General features: G+C 40.4%; 1 protein-coding gene across 1 annotated transcript in view; it reads left to right on the forward strand.

Moving 5' to 3' along the window:
* The first annotated feature begins 11,097 nt into the window (after positions 1 to 11,097).
* Positions 11,098 to 25,848, forward strand: part of ANXA11 (annexin A11) — a 48,735-nt gene continuing 33,984 nt past the window's right edge. Inside the window, exon 1 of the mRNA XM_042456992.1 lies at positions 11,098 to 11,246. The gene's annotated coding sequence lies outside the window, so the exon portion shown is untranslated. The remainder of the gene's footprint in view (positions 11,247 to 25,848) is intronic.

A 25,848-nucleotide genomic window follows, 5' to 3' on the forward strand; every position in this document is an offset into this window, starting at 1 on the left:
AACAACAAAGAGGTTAGCCTAACCCACGGGGAAACTGAAGAGGTTCCCCATGGAAGACCTTGAAGCTGCTGAATCATCAGTGTGAAATTTCTATACTTATTTGTTCCCAATGTAAAGTAATTACAAATATTCCACACACACCTTATGGGATAGTTTCTGAGTGGCTGTAACATTTGAATCAAGCTTAGTTTGCCAACATGACTCACAGCAAAAGTGTATAATGACCAAATTAATGCCAATATTGTGAATATCCACACTGCAATATGAGAGAAGTTTGATATCATTTTAATGGCAGCTATACTTCTACTCTGAAAGATCCTGAATTCGTAGCCTAGACGTACTTAAAATTCTACGCTAGAGAGCGCTGGTTCACTCCATTACACTGCAACACTAGAACTAAACAGCAGATCCCAGTTTGGCATTTAAAGAGCTATTAGATGGTTATAATTGTATAGCATGGATGGAACAATTATCAAGAAGTAAAAAAGCATTAATGAATAAAAGCAACAGCAGATTTCTTTTTAAAAAAACATTAGCTTGAAGAAGAAAGAAAAAAAGTTTATGCTTGCAGACTGGAATGCTTGAAGCATTTTTGATGTTGCATTATTAGAATAGAAGTGGAATTGATGTAGAAAAGTATTTTAGTTAATTATTTTGTTTTGAAGTTCCTGGGGTGGGAGGGTGGGAAGTCAATTTTAGTTATGTTATATTATGCAAATGTTTAATTTAATTTAAGTTAGTTTATATAATTGTTTGATTTAGTATTTTAAGTGGGTGGAAGGAGGGATTAAGTTAGGGGATTAGGTTTATTTGTTGTTTTATATAGTATGATGTTTGATTGCTTTGATGTTGTCTCATGTTACTTTTAAATTTATTTTGGTGTGTTTAGTGGGGTTTTTGTGTATATGGAGCCCTGGTGGCACAGTGGTTAAATGCCTGTACTGCAGCCACTCACTCACAAACCACAAGGTTGTCAAGGTTTTGAGTTCAATCCCAGCCAGGGGCTCAGGGTCAGCTCAGCCTGGCATCCTTCCATGGGTCACTACAATGAGTACTCAGCTTGTTGAGGGCAGTTAGCTTACACTTTCTAAACCACTTAGTACATCAGTAAGTGTTATAGATATGTACTTGCTATGTGTTATATTTTAAATTTATTAAATATTATAAAAAATGCCCACACATATCTATGGTCCTAAACAGACAGGCCAAAATAAAGCTGCTTTGGGTCACTTTGGAGGTATGCTGTTTAAATGATGCATGTGTCCTAAGAGGCCGGAAGCTGTGCCAAAGACACGCTCCAGTTCTAAGGACTAGAGCATAGCTTTGTTTCAGCTTGTGGCCTCTTAAGATGCATGTGTCATTTAAACAGCATACGTCCAAAGTGACCCGAAACAGCTTTATTTTGGCTTGTCTGTTCAGGCCCTAAGTCAGCCAGACTTGATACTTTGGCAGACAAATAGAAAGGAGGGAAGAAGAGACTGTCTTCCACTACCCAGAGTTTTTCCTGCCTCATTTTTGCCATAAGCAATCAGGTGAGGAGCTGTTTGCAAGTTTCAAATACATAATTACTGAAGGGGAACATTCATTTAGCACACAAATAAAGAAATAGATAACGTTTTAATTTTATTTTATTATTTTTAAATTTTACTTGATTTTTAAAATTTTATTTTATTCTCCTTTTTCCTAACCATATCTGGGAAGATGATAAAATTGTGTATATTTGCATATGTCATATCAAATTGCATTCATTTGCAGAGAGATAGCTGTGTTAGTCTGTATCAACGTAAAAAAGAAACAGGAGGATGAAGGAATCAAACAGCACATTTGAGACCAACAAATTTATTGCAGTGCATCTGAAGAAGTAAATTGACATCCATGAAAGCTCGTGCTGAAATAAATTTGTCTCCAAGGTAATGCAAGAGTCCTTTACCTTCCCCACACTTTTAAATTGCACTGTAAGACTTGTTTTGCTTTGTAAATGAAAATATATATGTATATATACTTTAATAAAAAGTCTTTACCAAAAACCTGGGGAAAATTATAGCAATAAGGAATGTATTGTTAAATTACTTCATAGACGGTGGAGGGAAAAATATGATAGATCACAGGACCATATCACATGTTTCCAAGTGGTTTAGTGGATCAGAAAAGGTTGTCTAGACTAGCAAATAATAATAATAAAAAAATTGGTACCCATCTTGCATTGGATTCACTCCATTAGCACCACACCTTGTCAAAATAAACCAGATTGAAATTGCATTGACATCTACATGTGCCCAAATTCAAACAGGTACACAAAGGACATACGTGCATAAAACTATCAACTGATAGCTTTTATTGTTTACCTGCCAGTCTTACCACCAAACCTGCACTCTCACTGGATGCCTGTCACACCTACTCTCCTTTACCCCTTTGTGGCCCAGTGACGGATTTAAGGGAGGGATCTTAAAATTTCATTCTTCTTCTGATTCACTGTCAGAAATGTGATGGGAGAAAGGGAAGAAGGGAGTATGCCTGTTCTTGTGGCAACCTTGGGACTGGGAAAGTCTCTAATTTGACTTCACAAGGCCAAAATGTCCTCTGCACTCTAATCGGCCCTGACTGTTTCCTCCAGACCCCCAGATACCAGTACTTTATTTTGATCTCACTGTTGTAGTGGTGTGCCTCCAAGTCATTTCTGACATATGGAGAGCCTAAGGTGAAAACTTTCATAGGGGATTCTCGGCAGGTTTCTTCAGAGGGGGTTTGCCATTCTCTTCCTCTGAGGCTGAGATAGTGTGACTTTCCCAAGGTCACCCAGTGGGTATTTACGCTTGAGCAGGGATTTGAACCCTGGTCTCCAGAGTAGTAGTCCAATGCTCAAATCACTATACCACGCCGGCTCTCCCTTTGTTTCACTACTTATGAACACAATGCTTGCACCTGACTAAACTCCAAAATAGCTCTAATCTGCCACAAGAGGGCTCTGTATGTATTCATTACCAGAGCAGTATTTTTTAAGGCTAGCTGTATTGAGCTGATTGGTTGGTTGTCCATGGAATACCTGTATTGCCAAAGGTTTGAGGGTTTGTTCCAGTGTGCAGTGCTAAATTGTGTAGGGTGCCCATTAAGATCCATAGACTTTGTCATTGCTCCACAGAACTGTCTAAATTATTTTGGGATTAATGTCTGTGTGTGCGCACATGTGTATGTGCGTGTGTGTTTAAAATGCCCAATGCTTTTTGCTCAATAAATGTTTGTATGGCCTTCTTCAGGAGCTGTTAAAAATGTCCAGAATGGGCAAACAACCTTTGCCAGCACTTTTACTAAGCATAGGAGACAAGATGGAGGACAAAGTGGAACGCTAAGGCATGCCAGGTGACTATGGCCTTGGGGAAAAATAGTAGACACTCCTAACATTGCCTTCTGGGAGCACAAATCAGAGCCGTCATAACACCATGCATCCAAAGGGCCGATACCATAAATCCAAGACAGAGTTTGGAAAAGACTTTTGCTTTTGTTTTGTTTTGTGACAGATTCTAAAATCTTTGCCTGTTATGGCCAGTAGTTATGGTGGCTAGGAAATTTTGGGAGTTGTTATCTACAAACTAAACTTTTCCAGGCCCTGATCCAACTCTCACTCCAGTGAGATGATGCAAAACGACCTTGTGGCCAGTGATATCATAAAGCAAGGTGAGGTCCAGGTTGCATATAGAGACTCTCTCACCTAGTGAAGTCATCCATATGAGAGACCAACAGTTTCAGTCCAAAACCTGTCTGGAAACCAGAATGGAATGGATGTAAATAACCTGGAATTATCCAGATGATCTTAGAGTAAAATTACTATAATGACTATTGCCATAATATTGTAGTAGCTGCCCCTAGGCAAATAGTTCAGGAGCCTTCTTTCTAGGTGTAAAGTGTCATCCTTTGATTAATGGAAACAGTCCAATGTTGAGCAAGAAACCTTTTGGTCCTGTTTCGATTGCCAGTTGCTTAGAATGCATGGAATACACAGAGCTTTCCTGGAAGTTGCACCTGCCTTGCAAAAACATACTGTATATGCAAACTGAAAAATGTTTGCAGTTGCTAAATGTGTAGTTTGAGGAAGCAGTTTGCTCCAACCCTGAACTAGTTAGTCTAAGGAGTGGTCTAAAGGTATGCTGGAAGTAACTTGTGTGTTTGTTTCTACATGCCTATAACACCTGGCCAGCATGTTTAATTATGAAGTGAAGGATTACTTTTATAGCTGCAATAGAATCCCTAGCACTGTCTCCAAAGGAAGCTGACCCTGGTATTCCAGTGGCTGCTGGTATCTATATGACGGACTGTATGGGTTCATACAGGTGGTGCTAGATTCAGCGCTTGGCCTGTCCAGAATCAGTAAGAAGGTGCTGGAAAAAGCCTCTACTTGAGCTCCAGGAAAATCATTGCCTGTTAGAACAGGCAGAACAGTGTTTCTACAAGTTACTTTTTGAACTACAATTTCTAGGGGTTTCTCTGGGGATTCTGCTCCAAAAATGTCAGTCTAATCTCTGGTACTGAACTACATAGGCAAAAAACTGGAACTTGTACAAAGAAGCTTTCGGTGAATATGAGTCAACAGTGTGATGTGACTGTTAAAAAAGCTAATATGATTCTTGGCTGTATCAATATGAGTATAGTGTACAGATAGAGAGAAGTAATAGTACTATTGTATTCTGCTTTGGTCAGACATTATCTGGAATAACGTGTACCGTTCTGGGCATCTCAGTTCAAGAAGGAGAATGACAAACTGGAGCGTGTCCCAAGGGGAGCTAACCAAAATGGTGAATGGTCTAGAAACCATGTCATTGGAGGGGTTGCTTAGGGTGCTGGATATGTTCAGACAGAGGAAGAGAAGATTAAGAAATGACATGATAGCCATGCTTAAATATTTGAAAGGCTATCATATTGAAAATGGAGCAAGCTTGTTTTCTGCTGCTCCAGAAACTAGGACACAGAGCAATGGATTCCAGGAAAAGAGATTCTAGCTAAACATTAAGAACTTCCTGATGGTAAGAGCTGTTTAACAGTGGAACACAGTGACTCTGAGAGTGGTGGAGTCTCCTTCTTTGGAGGTTTGTAAATAGAGGCTGGATGGCCATCCGTCAGGAGTGCTTTGATCACATATTCTTGCATGGCAGGGGATTAGACTGGATAGCTCTTGAGGTTTCTTCCAACTCTATGATTCTATGATTCTTTTTTTATAAAGTTTATTAAATTTAAAAACATACACACTAAAACAAATATACAAAATAAACAATCCGCCTACAACAAATCAAACATACAGTGCTCAAACGTTACACCGAGAATAGTTTCTCATTTCCTTACCATTCTTAACTTCTTTCTTCTTCCCCTGTGATTCTATTATTCTTGACCTTCGGAAATTGTGTTTGGCTCAATAAAGTGCTCAATAGAGGCAGGTAAGCTCATCTGTTTTTGAACAGAACTATCGAGTTGACAAAAGCTGAGACATTCTCTGTTAGCTCATTTTCAAATCATGGCCTCATTCTTAATACCTTTTAAATTGGATCACAGTTCAGTTTGAACCGGTTCAAATGACCCTGGTTCCCACTTAAACTGAATAAAGCGATTTGGCGAGGGGGGGGGCACACGCTAGACTCGTTTAACCCATGTCTTTTTGACGCTGATATTTTCTGCATCTTTTTGGATAAATCGATTCTGCGTGAGTGTGAACCAGATGTGGATCGGAATTGGTTTAAATTTGCCCTTCGGACGGCCGGAGTGGGTCCATTTTGAACTGATCCATTTGTGAATGTGAACCACAAGTGGGTTATTTTACAGGGGAAAAATGTGATTGGGGCAAATGTAGTGGGAACCACGCTCCACTGTCAAATCGTTCCATTGATTTGGATTGCTAACCGCTTTTTTTTTGTAAGTGAGAATGAGGCCCATGTTTTTAAAAAAAACACACACTGATTATTATATTTGATACCTGTAGGCAGCTTTCAAAAATTTCCAAGGGTACTTTTCATCTTTTGATTTTATGTGGATTTTTCAATCCATAACATAGTTACTTCTGTACTGTCATAGTGCATTTGACAGTTTCTGTTTATTATGTGAATCATTTAATAAAGTGGTTGGTTACAAAAATATAAAGTGCAATAAATAAAATGTGTTTTTAAAAAGGTCTTTTTACTGTATCAGTTACTTTGATTTGATGAGGAAGTGGCCCCACTGAAAGGGCATGTGTGTCATAGTAGTTTCCCTTGAAATAAATTTCCCTATTGCTTTGGTAATACACTACCGCTTTTGTATGACACGCAGTCGTTGACATAATGTAATTGCTTCTTGCTAATTATAGGCATCGCATTTTTGGTAAGATGGCTGTATATATAAATAGAAGCAGGAGGGTGTGGTTTATTCTACATAGAGCAACCACAGGGCCAGCCTAACATATCTTGCTAACTGACGTCCAATAGCAAGATACTTCCTTTCTCCATCCGGTTATAGAAGCTGGTTGGATATTTGACTCTTATTTCAACTCTGGTGACTGGACAGCATCCTCCAGCTTCATAAGACCTGAGGACAGCCAGCCCCACCTTAAGAAGGCATGATGTAACCCACACAGTGTTGTTTTAAAATATATAATAACTGAAAAACAGACTTTGAACCCCTCACTGCTATTACAGCTCCTTTTCATCTCTCGTGGCAAACCTATTCTCTGGTGTAAGGCTGACAGATGAAAAAACATGTGCATTATATTTCCACAAAACAATGCATTAGGCTTTTCTCTGTAAGTTTATTTGCTATTGTTTTCTGTAGCTCATCAAAACATTTTTCAATGTTTAGCCTTTAGCCATCTTGCCTTCATGGAAAACAGCAACAATCTCTGTCTAATGTATGTACTACTTACTGTAGTCTTAGCTTTGGAGAGCCTAACAGTCCATGAAAATTATGAATGAGCTGCAACCTTGTAGTAGATGCCTTCCGTGATAAGTGGAAGTGTGGCTTAAATTGGTGAACCATATTTGCAGACTAGACAATATTGTCACTTATATGCTGGGTGACCAGACATCCTTCTTTTCCAGGACCTGTCTTACATGTCAACCTTCTGTTCAGGAGGAATTTCATGAATGCCCTCCATTTTGAGCATGACTGAGCTCCCAAACACACTGCAGAAACAATCCAATTTGAAACTGCTTTAATTGCCCTGGCTCAGTGCAAGGGAATCCTGGGAACTGTGGCACCAGAGCTCTCTGACAGAGAAAGCTCAATGTCTCACAAAACTACACTTCCCAGAATTCCCTAGCATTGAGCCAGGCCAGTTAAAGTGGTCTCAAACTGGATTATTTCTGTAGTGTGTTTTGGACCAGAGAAGCATGGATTTACATTTATATGAGTGTTTTTAGCTTTTATTTGGTCATGTCCTACATTTTTCTTGAATGCACTACATTTTGTGGTGCCTTGTCCTCCTTTGAGGGTGTGACACCTGGTCACTGTGCTTAGATGGAATAGTGGGCATGAATAATGTGTATTTATGAATAATGAAGCCCCTAACATTAAAACACCTTTAAAAAAATCCAAGGGTTTTAATACCAGTCTAGCTCCTTTCCTTTGTCTAGCTGGATATTTTATAGCAGCATCAGCATTGGGAAGAATATGAAGGAGTGCTAGAGTAACACAGATTTTTGATGTTAGTTTGCAGCAGTTTGTGTGCAGTAAACAATGAAATAAGCAAATCCTGAGGTGAGAAAGAGTGGGTTTCTGCCATAGCTGAATCTAATGTAGTTGTGTGCATGCAAGCACACATGTAAGCAGCCGTAAAGGGCTCAGGGCCATGACACCTACAAGCAAGGCACAACAAGCAAGGTAAACTGCAGCTGTTTACCTACAAGCAAGGTAAACTGCAGCTACCGCCAGAATCCCTTGCTGAGCATGTGTTGACAAATAAACAGAGAGAAAATAAGAGGATAGATAAGCCTGCCTCATCAGCTACTGCTAGCATGATAAAAATGAATAGGTCTACTCAGGGGGAAAGGGTTTTGTGAGATTTTCTGTTCCAGGTGCCAAAATAACTTGGTTAATTTTTATTACTATAGGGCAAGGGTAGAAATTGTGTAATCTGTGGGTCACATGGAGACAATAAAGGCCTTCTGTGTGACCACTGCAAGCCACCACCCCCTGAGCCACCAAAGCCTTCCACCCCATCACCAAAACAAAACAAAAAATAAGGGAGAAAAAAAAATCAACTTATTTGAGATGTGGTGCTGGAGAAAAGTGCTAAGGATACATTGGACAGCAAAAAACTCAAATAAATGGGTCCTAAAACAGATCAAATCAGAAGCCAAGATGACAAAACTGACGCTGTTGTACTTTGGCCACATCATAAAAAGGCATAATTCCATGGAAAATATGATATTGTTAGGAAGGGTGGAAGGCAGTAGGAAGAGAGAAAGACTATGCATCAGATGAGTAGATTCAATTAGGCAGGCCACATGCATGAATCCACAAGACGTAAGCACACCGGGGGACGGGGGGGGGGGGGGGGGGGGGGGGGTGTCTTGGAGATGTTTCATCCACAGGGTCACTATGAGTTGGAGCCAACTCAAAGGACAGCTATCAACAGCAATCCTCCATTGATTTTTTTTCTACAAGACAGTACAGAATTTTTGCACCGAAGCAGCTTTTGAAAAACCAGATGTGTCCCTCAAGTCACTTCTTGATTTGCCAGAAGTTAGTAGTATAGCTGACAGAAAATCTGAAGATTAGAAGGTTTTCTTTCTGTGGCTGTGCCTCAGGGAAATGAGTTAGCATGGGTTAGCTTGACCCAGAAACCATAGACAAGTTGGTAAAAAGATGGATTTATTTCATCCACAACAGCTGATTTATCTGAAGGTGTGGAAAAGGAAACTTGGCTCAAGAATGCTATAACAAACCATATACAGGCGTATCTCAGTGAATGAAGTAGATGTTGAAAGAATAGAGATCAGTCGCTACTTCACAAAAATAAGATGTAGAAATGAAAAGAATAGAGATCAGTCCCTACATAACAAAAAGAAGAGTAGTTCAATATGTTTCAGCAGACTTTGTATTAAAAACTAACAATATGCACATATGAAATGAAATAACTAGGTCATGTAAGCCTTGCTTAAGTAAACAAAAACATTTTTAAAATCTTCTCCAGACCACTTGAAAGCTGCTTCCAAAATTAATCCAGGGATTAATTTTCATTTACCAAGCCTTCACTTCTCTTATGATTGCCATTTTTGTGGCCAACCTTCTAGTAATTGTCATTTTCTGACTTATGGCAACCCTGCCCCTGACAATAAAAAATGTTGGCCAGTATTCTGCATCATGGGCAGAAGGATGTTCATTCTTAACTATGGCACGGTACACATGGCACTAAAGCACCATGCTTGTGTCCGTGCTAGGGTGACAGGACCATGCGGCAACCGTACGGTCCCCAACCCTAGCATGTAATGGTGGCATGATAATGGCAGCGCCCTGTGCACACAGGCGCTGCTATTATGATGTCACGGCTGCATCCAAACGGTGCGGTGCAGGTGTGACGTCTTCGTGCCGCCCCAGGCTACTTAGGGCGGCCTGGGCACGGCGTGCGAAGGAGCTCTGAAATGTCACTTTAATGATAAGGTTAATGGCCAATGTCATATTAATGATAAAGTTAGTGGCGGGATAATGATAGGATTTGCGTGACTTCATCTGAAAGCCTTTCGCACATTCGCCTTCATTTGCGCTTCCCAGACAGGATAAGCGCAAACCCCATCTGAAACAGGATAAGCGCAAACCCAAATTGTGTGGGAAGGTCAGGAAGATGAAGGGCCAGGGACAAGAAATGTTGTGGTGGCTGTCTTCAGTTCAGATGGCAGGGAAAAGTATTCATGCAGGTGCAGGTTGACCAGATGTCCTCCTTTTCCAGGACACACCCTCCATTCTGCCAGGAGGAATTCCAAAACGTCCTCCATTTTGAGCATGACTAAGAATCCTGGATTTACACATTGTGAGCTTTTCTTTAGTCATGTCCTCCCTTTTTTTCTCAAAGGCCCTCCATTTTGAGCATCACTAAGATGCATTGATTTACATAGATATCAGTGTTTTTGAGCTTTTCTTTGGTGATCTCCTCCATTTTGTCCTTGAATGTCCTCCATTTTGAGCATGAGTAAGAGGCATGGATTTCCTTTTTATCAGTGATTTGAGCTGACAAATGTACTTGCTTGCTATTTTCTTTAGGCATGCCCTCCATTTTGTCCTTGAAGGTCCTCCATTTTGAGCATGGCTATAAAGCATTTATATGAGTGTTTTTTTTGAGCTTTTGTCCTCCATTTGGTCCTTGAAGAAGGCCCTCCCTTTTGAGCATGGCTACGAATTATATGAGGTTTTTTTGAGCTTTTGTCCTCCATTTGGTCCTCTATTTTGAGCACGACTAACAAGCATTTACATGAGTGTTTTTGAGCTTTTGTCCTCTATTTGGTCCTAGAAGAAGGTCCTCCATTTTGAGCATGACTAAGAAGCATTTACATGAATGTTTTTGAGCTTTTGTCGTCCATTTGGTCCTCGAAGAAGGCCCTCCATTTTGAGCATGACTAAGAAGCATTTACATGAGTGTTTTTGAGCTTTTGTCCTCCATTTGGTCCTCGAAGGCCCTCCATTTTGAGCATGACTAAGAACCATTCATATGAGTGTTTTTGAGCTTTTGTCCTCCATTTGGTCCTCGAAGAGGGTCCTCCATTTTGAGCACGACTAAGAAGCATTTATATGAGTGTTTTTTTTGTGTTCCGCCAGGTGGTCACAAAGAGGCCCGCCATTTGGCACGACTAGAAAACATTTACATGAGTGTTTTGAGCTTTTGTCCTCCATTTGGTCCTCGAAGAAGGCCCTCCATTTGACACGACAAAGAAGCATTTAGAGGAGTGTTTTTGAGCTTTGGTCCTCCATTTGGTCCTCGAAAAGGCCCTCCATTTGAGCATGGCTATGCAGCATTTCATGAGTTTTTTGAGCTTGTGTTGCTCCTGTTTTGTGGGGGAGCCCTGCCAGTCAGCTGCCACTTTTCCCCTGCCCTCCAGGCCTCCTCCTCTCTTGAAACCCGAGGCTTGCCTACTCCTCCCAAGCCCTGAGAGGGAAGGAGGAGGGCCGAGGAGGAGACATGGAGCTCCTCCTCCTCCTCTTATTATTGCTCTTATTTCTTCCCTTCCTGGAAAACATTCGACTCAGCCACTGCAAAAGAGAGACAGAAGCCTTCCTGGGATTCCCCTTTTCTCATCCAGGTAAGAGGGGGATCTGCGTCCACACTGGAGAAATAACCCAGTTTGAGACCGTTTTAACAGCCCTGGCTCAGTGCTAGGGAATCCTGGGAATTGTAGTTTATTGTGGCACCCAGAGCTCTCAGAAAACTACAATCCCCAGGATTCCCAAGCATTTAACCAGGACAGTCAAAGCAGTCTCAAACTGGGTTTGTTTTCTGCAGTGTGGTTTGGACCTAAGAAGGGTGAATTTTACATTAACAGGAGGACTGTTTTTGAGCTTTTGTTTGGTCCTATATTCCTGGGAGGTCCTCCATTTTGTGGTGCCTTGTCCTCCTTTGAGGTGAGAGGGACTGACTCCCAACATGGCTGCCATCCTCTCTCTCTGTTTTCCAGGGAGGCACTTTTATTCCCTACAAGGAATCAGTGAAAGAGACACTGAAGGCTGAAAGGCTTCCCCTGTTTCTTCCCTTTTGGAGCTGCAAATACTGTATGTTCATAGGGAAAAGGGAGGCTCCTTAAGCTTCTTCTTCTTCTTCCTGTTTGCCTTCAAGGCTGTTCTGACTTATGGCAACCCTCAGGCAACCCTATCATGAGGTTTCCTTGGCACGATTTCTTCAGAGAGGGTTTGCCATAGCCTTCCCCTGAAGCTGAGAGAGTGTGACTTCTTGCCCAAGGTCACCCAGTGGGCTTCCATGGTCAGGATTCGAACCCTGGTCTTCGGAGTCCTACTCCAACGCTCCTGACCACTATTGCTTCTTAGGAGTTTATCACATCGGGGCTGTTATCAGCATTAAAGAGAGATTAAAGCGCATGTAAAGCATCCCGCGAATGAAGCGAAAGTGGCGAATAGTTGCGCGAATGACTACCACACACAAAAACTGCACCAACAAAGCGATATCAGAAATGCATTGTCACTGATATCCTGAAAGTAAAAAAAGATGCAGGTTAATACCTCTTTGTGACCCCTTTTAACGGCGCGTTTTGGATGACGTCGCGTGAAACCGTTTTGTGTAATTGCGCCATTCTCCCCGGATATTTACAGGAGAAACTCTCAATCTCCTTCGTGTGATGAACTCCTTAGTGACAAGCAAATTATGTAGATAGGACCCTGACCTGTGCAGCTGTTTTGACTTTTCTGCAATAATAATAAGGAATAATATTAATATTAATATTCTAAGTGTGGTTTGAGTGTTGGACTATGACTCTGGAGAGCAGGGTTTGAGTCCCACTTTGGGCAAGTCACACTCTCTCAGCCTCAGGGGAAGACCACGGCAAACCTCCTCTGAAGAAATCTTGGCAAGAAAACCCCAGGATAGCGTCTCCATAAGTCAGAAACAACTTGAAGTCACACAACAACAAAATGCCGATTGTACAGCAGATACTTTTATCTCTTTGACTCATCAGCAACCCTTGCCCTGCTCTGTTGCGTCTTTCTTTCCTGGCACAACCCACTGGCAAAGAGGATTGGGTTGTGGTTTTTGATGTTGTTGCATATTACAAGTCGTTTCTGATTTACAGCGACCCTAAGGCAAACCAATCATGGGGTTTTCTTGACCAGATTGGTTCAGAGGAAGTTTGCCGTTGCCTTCCTAATGAATATGGATAGTGCACTGAACAGTTAAGTACTGTATATAAGAATATACAGTGGAAGTTCCTAGTTCAGGCTGTCCTTAACTCATTACACGTCATTTCTTAAAGGCACACAACAACAACAACAAGTGTTTAACTACTTCGTGTATGTAATCAGTAATTTTTATGATTCCTTTATAAATGAAAGTGACTGCTCTGAATGGATTTGGGATGGCATTGTTTGAGAAACTGTGTACAGTGGCAAATTGTTAAGTTACAATAAACCCTTGTTCCTTGTTAGCTTGTTGTTTGAAAGGTATTTGATCCCCTATGGAAGTGTAATGAATTAAAGACAGCCTGATATTCCTAACCATCCACTGCACTGTCCATATTCATTAGTAATGGGTTTTTTTTTTGCATGTTATTCTGCACAGCCTTTACACTATTCTCTCTGCCTTACCTGTGAAAAGTTTTCTGAAAAGAGGGTCTTTTAGTACAGGTGTTTTATTCTTTCTTTTATTACGTTTACACCCTGTCTTTTTTCTCCAAGGAATTTAAGAGAACACATATGGTTTTCTTCCCCCTTCCCCTCTTTTTTTCTTACAGCAAAACTCAATGAAAGACTAGTTCAGACCTCACAGTGATAAGCCAAGGTTTTGTGGGAACTGTAGCGTATTATTCATTATAAGTGTGCTACTGTCCCAAGTGATTCCCTGCAATCTGTGGTTTGTTTATTGTGATGTCCAAACCTGGCAAAATATGGCATCCCACTATGTCTCTTCTATGAAGCCAGAGAAATAAAACTAAAACAGAATGAGAGTTGTTTCTGTGGCTTGTTTGGGGTGGAGAGATGCCAGAGTGCTGGGTCATATAGGATTTGGATGTCACAGTAAATAAACCATGGGCAAAAGGATCTGTGGTTTATTTAGCCGCACCCACTTGCAGCAGAAAGGGTTAGTCAGTGTCTATCAGCAGGCTTGTCTATTGAAATCAAATAAGAATTTTAATAGTGTAATTCTTCTTTTGTTCAGCCCCAGGGCCTTGCCCTGGAATACATTTAACCACTGTTGGAGACAGTGTAGACTTAGGTCCAATCCACACTGCAGAAATAATCCAGTTTGGGACTGCTGTAACTGCCCTGGCTCAATGCTAGGGAATCCCAGTAAGTGTAGTTTATTGTGGCTCCAGGGTTTTCTGACAGGGAAGGGTAGATGTCTTAAAAAAAAAAAACCCTACAGTTTCCAGAATTCCCTAGCATTGAGCCAGGGCAGTTAAAGCAATGTCAAACTCGATTATTTCTGCAGTTTTGCTTGGACCTTAAATGGACCCCATGTCTGATATAGCAAGATTATTACTGTCTATACCAGTGATGGCGAACCTATGGCATGTGTGTCGGAGGTGGCACTCAGAGCCCTCTGTGTGGGCACATGTTCCATCACCTCAGCAGAGAGTTTGCCAGAGTTTGTTACTAGAAAGCTAGAGGGACACAGCACTTTGCAATAAATAAGTGGGTTTTAGGTTGCAGTTTGGGCACTCATCTGCTAAAAGGTTCACCATCACTGGTATACAGTATACTCATGTATAAGTCTAGAAATTTAGGTCAAGAAATTGACCCCAAAAACCTGAACCAATTTATCCATGGGTCAGTGTACGTGTACTGTATCTTAGCTCTTATTTAAAAGAAGGAGCCATCCCCTGACGAAAAGCAAGAGTACAGTCTTTCCTGGAAGCACTGACCCTCTCTACTCTCTCATCCATCCAGCCTTAAGAGTAAGCAGAAAGAGTTAAGTCTGCTGGAATTTTGTAACTTCTTTGACATTGTTTTGCTTTGCTTCATCCTTTAGATCCTTTGCCATATGCCCCTAAATATTACCCTCGACTTATCCACGGGTCATAGCGAAATCCATAATTTTGACCCTAAAACTTGCCCTCAACTTATACAGGAGGTCGACTTATAGTCGAGTATATACGGTACTTATGTTTATCTGAAGGGGGCAGTCATCATCATCATCATCATCAGATTGGAAATTACTTTTCTGATCCTTGTTTTCCCCCCAAGAAGGCCAGTTTAAAGTGCCATATTCTTCCATGAGAAAGCTAGGGAGTTAATTCGAGTGGTACCAGACTGTGCTTCATTCTTTTCCAGAAAGATACCTGATTATTATTATTAAACAAATCACCAGCCTCAAGCTTCTTTTCTCCTTACAGACCTGGAATCTTTCCCCCTGTTTATGGGAAAGTACCTTGGGGTGGCTTGTGATCGGAGGAATAGCTTGAAGAGGGAAATTTATCTCCCCTGTTATGCCTCCTCCATATGCCTCTGACGCTTTTTTGTAGTTGCAATAAAATGAAACAAAAATTACCAAGCACTTCCTTCATCACATTGAATTTGGTCTCTAGTTCTGTGGTTTCAGAACGTATGTAGTTTTAGAATGTATGTTATGTTATGGGAAACAAAAGGGACTAGCTGCTCTTGGTTTAAATGTCAGAAGGTTTCTAGCCCTTGATAATTGAATATAAGCCTGCAAACAGGCAGGCAGCGCCTGATCCCTCTCAAATGTGGGATGAGGAGGATTTAGAAGAGAGATGGAGATGCTTTTCATAGCACCTTGCCCCTCCTATGACTAGCAGAGATAGACTGAGGTAGACAAAGGTATGATGATTTGTCTATATGGGTACATTATACTAATGCAGCATATGGGCTGCTTGGGAAAGGATCCTCTTCTTAAAGCGTGTGTTACACGTAGGTGATTAAATGAGATTCTGTGAGGTAGAAAGTAAAAATGCTATAATAATATTATTATATCATAGGTTACATCTCTTGTTATGTGCCTTCATGTCACTTCTGAGTTATGGCGACCCTATCACAGGCTTTTCTTGGCATTATTTGTTCAAAGGGGGTTGCCATTGCCTTTTGATGAGGCTGAGAAAATGTGACCTGCCCAGGGTCACCTACTGGGTTTCCATGGCCAAGCAGGGATTACATACTATAATATTTTTTAAAATTATAAAGTGCATTAGGTGCTGTGCAATAATATTTTTTCTAGAAGTATACAGGGCTCTGTATGCATTCACAGTCCAAAACACCTTGCCTCAGTCTTGGTTATTTCCTACAGACTGCCAAAATAAAGCTGCTTCAGGTCTCTTTGGAGGTATGCTGTTTAAATGATGCATGCATCCTAGGAATCCGGAAGCTGCACCAAAGCTGCACTCCAGTGCTTAGGAATGGAGTGTGGCTTTGGCGCGACCTCCGGACTCTTAGGACCAATGCATCATTTAAATAGCATACCTCCAAAGAAACCCGAAGCAGCTTTATTTTGGCAGTCTGTAACAGGCCTAAATGATAGAATTTTTCTTCTCTCTTCCTTTTTCTTTCTGTGTCTGAACCCACAACAAAGAAGGCCTCTTGTCTGTTATCTCTTCATGTTGTTTGTAATAACATTGTTATTTCTGTTATCCTGGTTTTGGTTGTTCTATAGCAGATCAATCTGGTTTACGCATAGATGTAACCCCCTAATACTGCTTCCTGCACATCTAAAGGCATCTGCTGCACCAAAGATTATTTTGGGATATGGCCTTGTGGCAAAAGGAGCTTAAAGAGAGGCAGTGTAGCACTTAAAAGGCAGGACAAGAAGCACAGAATCATAGAAGCACAGCATCACAGAGTTGGAAGAAACCCCAAGGGCCATCCAGTCCAACTCCCTGCCATGCAGGAACTCACAATCAAAGCACCCCCAACAGATTGCCATCCGGCCTCTGTTTAAAGACCTCCAAAGAAGGAGCCTCCACCACTCTCCCAGGGAGTATGTTCCACTGTCGAACAGAACTTATTGCCAGGAAGTTCTTCCTAATGTTTAGGTGGAATCTCTTTTCCTGAACCTTGCATCCATTGTTCCGTGTCTCTGAAGCAGCAGTAAACAAGCTTGGGGGGGATCTTCAATTGGAAACAGGAGCAGTTAGGGGGAAAACACCTTGAGAAAGTCATTTGCAGATGAACACGGACAGAAATTATATGAGTAAGAACTCATCCCTTTGAATTATTACTCCTCCCTACAAGAGGTGCCCCCCTTCCCATTACTAATTTGTAGTTTGGCAAGTATGGCTTTAGGAGCATTCCTGTACCAAGATAATACTCCGCTCTGTCCTAAGAGGGGAGAACTGGGAATTCCCTTGGCTCTGAATTCATTTGCAACATAAGGGCCTTTGTAACAGGTCTTTTCTACTATGCAGCTTGCCTTCTGTGGTTTGTTTGGAAGGGCCATTTTTAGAGAGAGGAGTTTGGTGCTTCTTTTAAGTTCTCCTGGGATGGACTAAGCTATTACCTTTCACCACTCTACTTTAAAATAAGAGTTAAGGTACATTGTCCTGTGGGTAAGTTGACCTAGGTTTATTGGATTGATTTTTTTGCCTGAAATTTCTAGACTTATACATGAGTATATACAGAAATACTGATATATTTAAAACAAACCCTGCTGGATGAGATAGGAGGCTTCTCTAGATCAGGATCTTCTTTCTTGCTTTGGAACCAGAAGCATAAAGGATGTCCAGAAGCAGGAAACAAGAGTCATAATAACCATCTCTGGCAACTCTCAGATGGCTGTCTCTCAGATCCTGCGGACAGGAGATAACCATTACAACTAATAACCATTAGTAGCTTTATTTTCCATGAATTTTTGTCTGAAACCTTTGAAAAAAGTAAGACACACCCCTCTTAGAATTTTAAAGTTGTTCTTACTCAGTAGAGGTAGTGATGGCCACCGAATGTTTTATACTGAAACTTTTCATATTTATAAAAATAAAATACTATAACATAGAAAATGTTTTAGGAAAGATGTGAACTGGATGCATTGTTGTTCAGGATGCTTAGTATGCATATCACACCACCTGTGTTTGACTTTATTCCATGAATTTGTCTATTTTTAATTCATATCTAATTTGGTGGCCATCACTACCTCTACTATGTAAGAACAACTGTAAGAACATAAGAGGTTTGTGTGTTACCTTTTCAGAAATTCTGTATCTCATCCTATCCTAGAGCCAGAGGCACCATGTATGGCATGAAACCTTATAGTCATTTAGTTAAAACCTGTACAAGGAAAATGTTTGGAATGTAAAAATAGTGGCTTTATTAATGCCATTTGGTCAAAAATATGCTAAACTCATACAAACTGTAACGGTTACAAGGACTCTATTTAGACTGTTTCCTTGAAGGAGCAGCCTTATTTAGTCTTTAATGAGAGAGTTCTCATATGTGATTTTTTAAAACCTTTCTGTTACCTTTAAGTAAATTAATATAACATCTATCTAGTGTAAATAAGTCTATCTAGCCACATGTTTGTCAGAGTTCTGTGATTCATTATTTGCTTTCCTATCTGTGCTTCTTAATTAATTTTATTTTTTTGGGTGTGGGAATATTGTCTTCTCATTTCTTATCAAAAGGAAACCAGCAGAGACAGTATGTGGTGTATGATGCAGCTTTTTAGCACCGTATGAACAAAACAGATGCAATAAGACATTTAAAAGAACAGTGAACAAAATGTCATCCACCTTTTTGCTAGAATGCTAGTTGACCATTATTATCTGCCAGCATAAAATACTGTACAGTCGGCCCTTCTTATACACGGATTTTTTATACACGGATTTAAGCATACACGGATTGAAAATGTTCAAAAAAAGTATAAATTTACCTTGATGTTCCATTTTTTATTAGGGGCACCATTTTGCTATGTCATTATATTTAATGGGACTTGAGCATACACGGATTTTGTTATACACGGGGGACCTTGGAACCAAACCCCAGCGTATAACAAGGGTCCACTGTACAGTATATGAATTCAAGTTCTTTTGTTTATTTTTTTATTGCCAGTAGTAATAATATCTCAGATTAACTGCATAAATAAATACAGGGCTTTCAATCAATATAGTTGAACAAGACTTTCAGAAAACTGACATTAAAAATTTTAAATGAGTGTGTGTGTGTTTGTGTGTGTGTATGATTTAAAAAACCTCTATGCAAATAGGAGGGCTAGCTGGTGTGGCAGTTTGAGCATTAGACTCTGATTCTGGAGACCAGAGTTCAAATCACTGCTTGGCCATGGAAACCCATTGGGTAACCTTGGGTAAGAGGAAGGCAAAAACAAGCCCGCTCTGAACAGATCTTGCTAAGAAAAGTCTTTGTTAACCTTAGGGTTGTCATAAGTCAGAAATGACTGAAAGATATGTAACAACAAAAATGGACTGAAATAAAAACAAGAGAGAGAAAGAAGGATATGAATGAGAAGGACAGGCATATAAGGTGGAAGGGACTGAATTAGGTACAAACACATAAAGAGAATTTGTAAGAATGGATTGGATAAAGCATACAGCAGTGTCATTGAAAAAAATGGGCCTGAAGGTAGTCATAGACTTTCTGGCTTAAAATAATTTCAGGCTGGAGCACTGGAGGGAGTTTTCCACCTATTCTTCATCTAGGAATTAGACTTTGCTCCTTCTCTGGCTGGGAAGAGGAAGGAAGAGAGTAGAGCTCTCAGTTGGCTGTAGTGATTTGAGGCTGCATTAATGGAAAGCAATTTAAGGATGCCTTAAACTACAGTAGTTTTACTCTATGCAGCAATAATCAACCTGTGTCTGGTGAACTGTTTCCAGGCATTACATTTTAAAAAGGGTATAGAAAAACTTGAAGGATGCAAAATGGCCAGTAGTATGGAAAACAAGTACTTGGAGGAATGGCTCATTTATAGCAAAGACAAGCTGTGTGAACTGGGGAATGGGGAAGAGAAAGACATCATAGTACTCTTCCAAAAACTGAAATCTAGAAGAGGACAGAAACTTGTTTTCTTTTGTTCCCTCCAGAAAGTTAGATATACTGGATTTAAGTTAAAAGAGATTGGCTTTCAGATGAATGTTAGAAGAAACATTTGATGTTGGTAGAAGTTCAGCAATGGTGGGTTCTCGCTTGTTGAAGACTGAGAAGGATCAACCAAAGGCTGGACAGCCATCCGCTCATGATACCCCAGGTCCAGATTTAGACCCTTCTAGCATCATGAGTAGTACAATGATTAATTTTATTGTTTTAACTATTTTAGATGGTCTGGGAGCTCTTTAGGCTGAAGAGTGGGATATACTCCAAATAAATTTGTCAACCTCTGGTGAGAAAGTGGGCAGTAGTTGAAATAAATGAGAATTCATGGTGTGTGTGCGCGCTCTTTAAAAAAGATTTTCTTTATTAAAATGGCTTTTATCCTTTTTAAAAATCTGTTTTGAAAATAAATCTGAATGTAATAGAACAAATATGTTAATATCTATGCTTATACACTGTGAACTGAATCACAGCCATCTATTAAAGCAAAACAAGAAGGATATGGAAAAACTTCTAACCACATGACTGTCACTTGAGAGTTGTTGGATTGTGAGCAGTAATAACTATTTTAAGAACTTTTTTTAAAAGAGGAAGCATATTTTTAATGTCCATTTCCCTCTCTTGTCTCAACATATATAGTTCTGCTTTGCATGTTGACTACATGACCAAAGATTTTAGAATGTGCTAAAGTCCAGGTTGTGTAAGAATTTTGTCTAGCTGTAAACTAATGGCTTTCCCCCACAGTATATCTGGTAAACATACTTGCTAGGAACATAATATTCCCTTTAATAGGAATTTGGATGGCTGGGTACTGACATGATTAGAGCCAAATTGGGACTACTGTACTGAGAAACGGGGTGATGGTGGTGACATACCCATTGATTTTCAATCAATGCTTTGACACATCCCCAGCAGCAAAAAAAAAAAAAAAAAAAAAACATAGTGAGCAACAACATTCAAATTACCCTCATGAGGATGAAGCATATTTGGAAACCACAGGATATTGAATATCTTTTAGAAAGGGAAACTATGGATTGTGGGAGGATGGAGTTGGCCTGCAGAAGCCATCTGACACTTACCTGCATGAGCCCGTTTTAGTTTTAAGAGCTTTTGTGAAAACCTTTCTCTTAGTTCCACCACCGACACTGACGCATTTGATGAGGACATTTAATGCTGCATCTGCATGGCAGAAATCATCTGGTTTGACACCACTTTAACTGCCATGGAATTCTATTGTTGGAGGATGAGGAGAAATTTTAACATTCATTGTAACAGTATTATATTGAGAAATCTTCCTGCAATGAAGGCAGTGTTAAAAGCTCTGTTCTCCATTTCAACTTTCTTAAAAATGATGACTAAGAGGAGATGTGACAGAGATTAGTAATACTATGCATGGTGTGAAGAAAGTATATAAGGAAAAGTTTTTCTTCTTCTCTAATAATATTACAACTCCACCCTCTGTCTCATGTTTCCCAGCAGCTGATATGCAGAGGACATCCACTGTTATGGAAGTGGGGGATTCTGGTGAAAGACTCAGGAAGGATGAAGGTGTTATTTTTCACACAGCATGTACTTAGGACTAAACTGTGGGATTCACTGTCACAAGATGAAGTGATGGCTGTCAGGATGGCTTTAAAAGGAGACTGGATAAATGGGTGAAGGATGGGGCAAGTAGTTATTATGAATCAATATGGCTATATATTCCCTTCAGTACTAGAAGCAGTGTGCCTTTACATATCAGTGGCTGGGAAACGTGAGACAGAGGATGCTGTTGTAATATTGGCCACTATGTGGACATAAGGTTGGACTTGATAGGACTTTAGTCTGCTCCATAATACTAATACTAATACTACTACTACTACTAATAATAATAATATTTCCCTCCTCTCCCTGCGGATCGAGGCGGGATTACAACCAATAAAATCAAACAATACAATTACACAATACCATAATACATAAAATAATCAATTAAAACACACTGAGATGCAAAACAATCATTAACATAGCCCAGTCGTCGTCTGTTTCTGTACTGTTGAATCAGGTGTAGAAAATTTTATAAGATCCACTATAAAAGATCAGGTGGATAGGCCCGCCGGAAGAGATTCGTCTTAAGTGCCTTCTTAAAGGCACTTCAGGATCTCTTCTGGTAAGTTGATCCAGAGTGTAGGGGCCACGGCTGTGAACGCTTTACGGGAAGTTGTAATTATGGTGCACCTTACATTTTTTTTGTAGCAATGCTATACTATGGTGGGAGAGATGCTTTCTCCCAGTGTCACCCAGTGATACTGTGATGGATACAGGTGCTCTATGACATAAAGTTGGTAAGTCAAGTGGAGGGGTTCAGTGCAGCAGCTCCAGTGGACAAGTCAACTATGCTTATAAACAGTGGTAGATCATCATCAGCTGCTCTGTGTATTGCAGCGGAAGAGAGAGTTTTGGGGCCATACTCCAGATCCTTAGGGGAACCACCTGTGGCCCTATGTTTCCCAGTCTGCATAATGGGGTACAGACACCTCTCCCTAACTTTCAGTTGGGAAACTTTCGAGTTTGTTTTAATGGTAATTGAAGCAGGAATTTCTAAAATCTTGGGTGATCTCAGTTTATTTTACTTAAGATCATCTTGGCTAAAGTAAACATTTTCTAGTTTGAAGTTACATTCCCAAAGCATTTATTGTAGACACAAGGGTCCAAGCAAGCAAGGAGGTTGCTGCAAGGATATGGCTCCTTTCTTAATGCTTCGGCCCCCATCTTTCAGCTGAGAGTTGCTGGATTGCGAGCAGTCACTGAAGAGTTATCAGAATAACTATTTTTATGGACATTTATTTTAAAGAGGAGGCATATTTTTAATGTCCATTACCCTTTCCATTCAACAAGAATGAAGTTGATTAGATTATTAAACCTTCTGAATATCATAGGATATTTTATGTTCAGAGAAACGTTTAGGCAGATGCTGGGTTGCTATTAGTTCAATAAACCTCATCAAGTTATGTTTTATATTATTTTTGGCTGTTAATGGTGGTAAAGTTGGTTTCAACTTATGGCAACCCTATGAATGAGAGACTTCCAAGACACCCTGTCATCAACTGCTGTGCAAGTCTTGCAAATTCAGGGCTATGGCTTCCTGGATTGAGTCATTCCAACTGTGTTCTGATCTTCCTCTCTTCCTGTTCCCTTCAAATTTGCCAATCATTATCATCATGTCATCTCATGTTATCTCATGCTATGTCTAAAGTACAATAGTCTCAATTTAGTCATTTTGGCTGCTAAGGAGAGTTCAAGCTTGATTTGCTCCTTTATCCATTTATTTGTCTTTCAGGCCATGGAATTTATATCACTTATAATCTAACAACTCACAAGTGATAGTCATAGGAGTGCAAGCAGGATATGGAATACCGAGCCACAGTAGCTGTACATTGGGAGGCTCCAAGCCAGTTTTTGCTTCAAATCAATGTGTAGTGCAAATAGTTAAAAATATACATTAGCGTGAATTCTTGTTTACAAGTAGACTCTCTTCTGTATTTTGTTTCTATATAATCAACCAGCAGGAAGTGTAAAAGTGCCTTTATGGTTCTTGTAAAACCATCTGGCAACTATACCTAGCTTTCAGGGAGTCTTTAGAGCGAGGGTGAGCATGGTGCAGCCCACAGGCTGCATCTAAGCCCTAGATCCACTTTTCTGGCTCTTTTCTAACCCTCACCATCCCCTCAAATTCACCTTCTCCCCTTAAAAAAAGTCAGTGCGAATGTTGGCCTCAAAACAATACAGAGAGCCTACCAGACACTGAAAACATGCAAAGTACCCCCACAAACACCCAGACCTTTGTACTACTCTCAAGTATCTCTTCTCAAAATGGTGATATTTCCTCTCAAAATAATGACAGGAAGTGATTCAATGTTGTTTAGGAAGAGTTCAGCCCCTGAGGGTTACTGGGCACAAAAATTGGCCCTGGTCCTCCACAGTTGCCTCCCCCAGCTTAAAAGCGTTGGGTTTTTATTGAATTTAAGAGGGATCCAGGATAAGGGGTACTATTGTACCATGCTTGGCTTGCTGAGACGCTAGCAGCTGCCCAAGGATGTGAAGCATCATCACTTTCGCTGCTTTTTACTAGCTAGGATGGCATTTTTCTTTCCTATCCCACCACCACACAATGGATGCAAAAATAACAACAACAATTGCTCATTGTGTTCCCTATTTCTAACTTTCTTCTGTGATTTTCATTTATGAAGTAGTACAGTATTTGCTTGTATCAGTGGTTTAGAGGCAGATCCAATGGAGTTTGCTCCTTTATCAGAGTTAGTTACCTCTTATCACCGGAAATGAGGTGTCATAAAGATAAGTTCATGGCTGCAGCTAAAATACTTCCTTCATAAGGAGGGGCTGGAACACGATTCTAATTCTGTTACAAACGTCAGAAGTACAAGTCTTTCCTGGATTTTGATGTACTGTATGCCACAGCCACATCATTCTAGTGAAATCATCTTCATGTGGCTAACATTTATGATGTGCACACAGTATGTGTTCAATCCAGTCAGTGAGGGATGAGCAAATTGAAAGCCTACAAATGTTGGTGGATTCCAACTTCCATTAGCCCTAGTCAGCATAACCAAAGGAAGGCAATAATAGGAGTTGCAATCTTGCAACATCTGGAGTTCCCCACCCCTGCCTCTTACTTTTACTAAAAGTAAGTCACATTGCACTCAGTAGGGATTTCCTTTTGAGTGCATATTCATTGTATACCTTGTATAGTTGTATGTGACATTAGTACATTAAGAAACCTGTTTGGTGAGTGGCCCTTGGCGACTTGGAACACCCATGTTTCTCAAGTGGGCACCATAATTGGTTCAGCTTCATAAATAAGCAAACTACATTTATTTTATTTTATTTTATTTGTGCAGAAAGACATCCCTTAATATCACCTTGAGAGTATGAGAGCAATGTTTCACTGGTTTAGTAACTCTCTGGGCCATTTTAGACCCAGAAGATACCTTTATTTCAACAGGATGACAATTAAGCCAATTTTACCCAGTTGGGAAAAAGGTCTTTTCTGGGCCTAAAACAGCTCCCAGGATTGCCAGAACTGTAGTGAAATTGCCCCCACCCCCTGGGCCAAAAAGGATGGGCCCTGTGTGAGCTGCAGTTTGCACCAATCTCCATGCTAGTTGCTTTGGACATCAACTACTAGAGTCCCTGCTTCACCAGCTTTGGTTTAACTGCAAAATTCTCCTGAGTGACCCCAGTTCACATTTACAGCTGTGAAGCCAAAATACAGTATTATTTTAGATTGAGGGTGAAGCCACATGCAAATATATACTTCTCTTGTTAACAAATGCCTCCCCTTTTTAAAATTTGTACCTCACTTAGTTTTAAACCATTGCAGTAATAATTCTTACTGGTTATAGAAAATACTCTCCTTGATCCTTTAAGGCAGTGGTTCCCAACCTGTGGGTCGGGACCCCTTTGGGGGCCGATGACTCTTTCATGGGGGTCACGTAAGACCATTGGAAAACACCTATTTAATTACAGTTATGAAGTAGCAACAAAAATAATTTAATGGGTTTGGGTCACCACAACATGAGGAACTGTATTAAGGGGTCACGGCATTAGGAAGGTTGGGAACCACTGCTTTAAGGTATTGCCTGTACAGCTACATGGGTTAATGTAGTTGCTTTAGTTTTTTCAAAGTGGGAGTGCTTAGGTGTGTGAGTAATCCTGTGTGATGATCCTGTAGTATGGCAGTATTTCTCCTCCCATCCCACATTCATCATGACATTCAAGCTGTACAATACTTTACTAGCCTGATGTAATCCAGATGAATGAAAATTTGACCATGTGTTCTGCTAGCTGCAAAGGCTTGTCTTGTCGGAAACTATGTAAAATAACAAAATGAGGGAAAGACCGCAGAGCTTGCATAAGGACACAGCCCCAAAGGTAATATTTCCAACCAGTTCTTCCTGTATGCTCTTGGGTAACTCATCCTGCTACTCTGTACATTTTTGTTTGCATTTTCCTCCCTTTGTCAATATTACCTCTTCATTTGAAAAGTCTCTTCTGAGCTCATGTTTTAGATGCACTATGATTCATCTTTCTCTCCCATATACAGACAACATTCTCACCAATGGGGGTTTGGTCCTGCCTCCTCCACAGGTGAGAAAAATGTACATACTCAAGCCTCATTATAGTCAATGGGTGCTGATG

The sequence above is a fragment of the Sceloporus undulatus genome, chromosome 3 (assembly GCF_019175285.1).
Source record: "Sceloporus undulatus isolate JIND9_A2432 ecotype Alabama chromosome 3, SceUnd_v1.1, whole genome shotgun sequence".
In the NCBI taxonomy this organism is placed as follows: Eukaryota; Metazoa; Chordata; class Lepidosauria; order Squamata; family Phrynosomatidae; genus Sceloporus; species Sceloporus undulatus.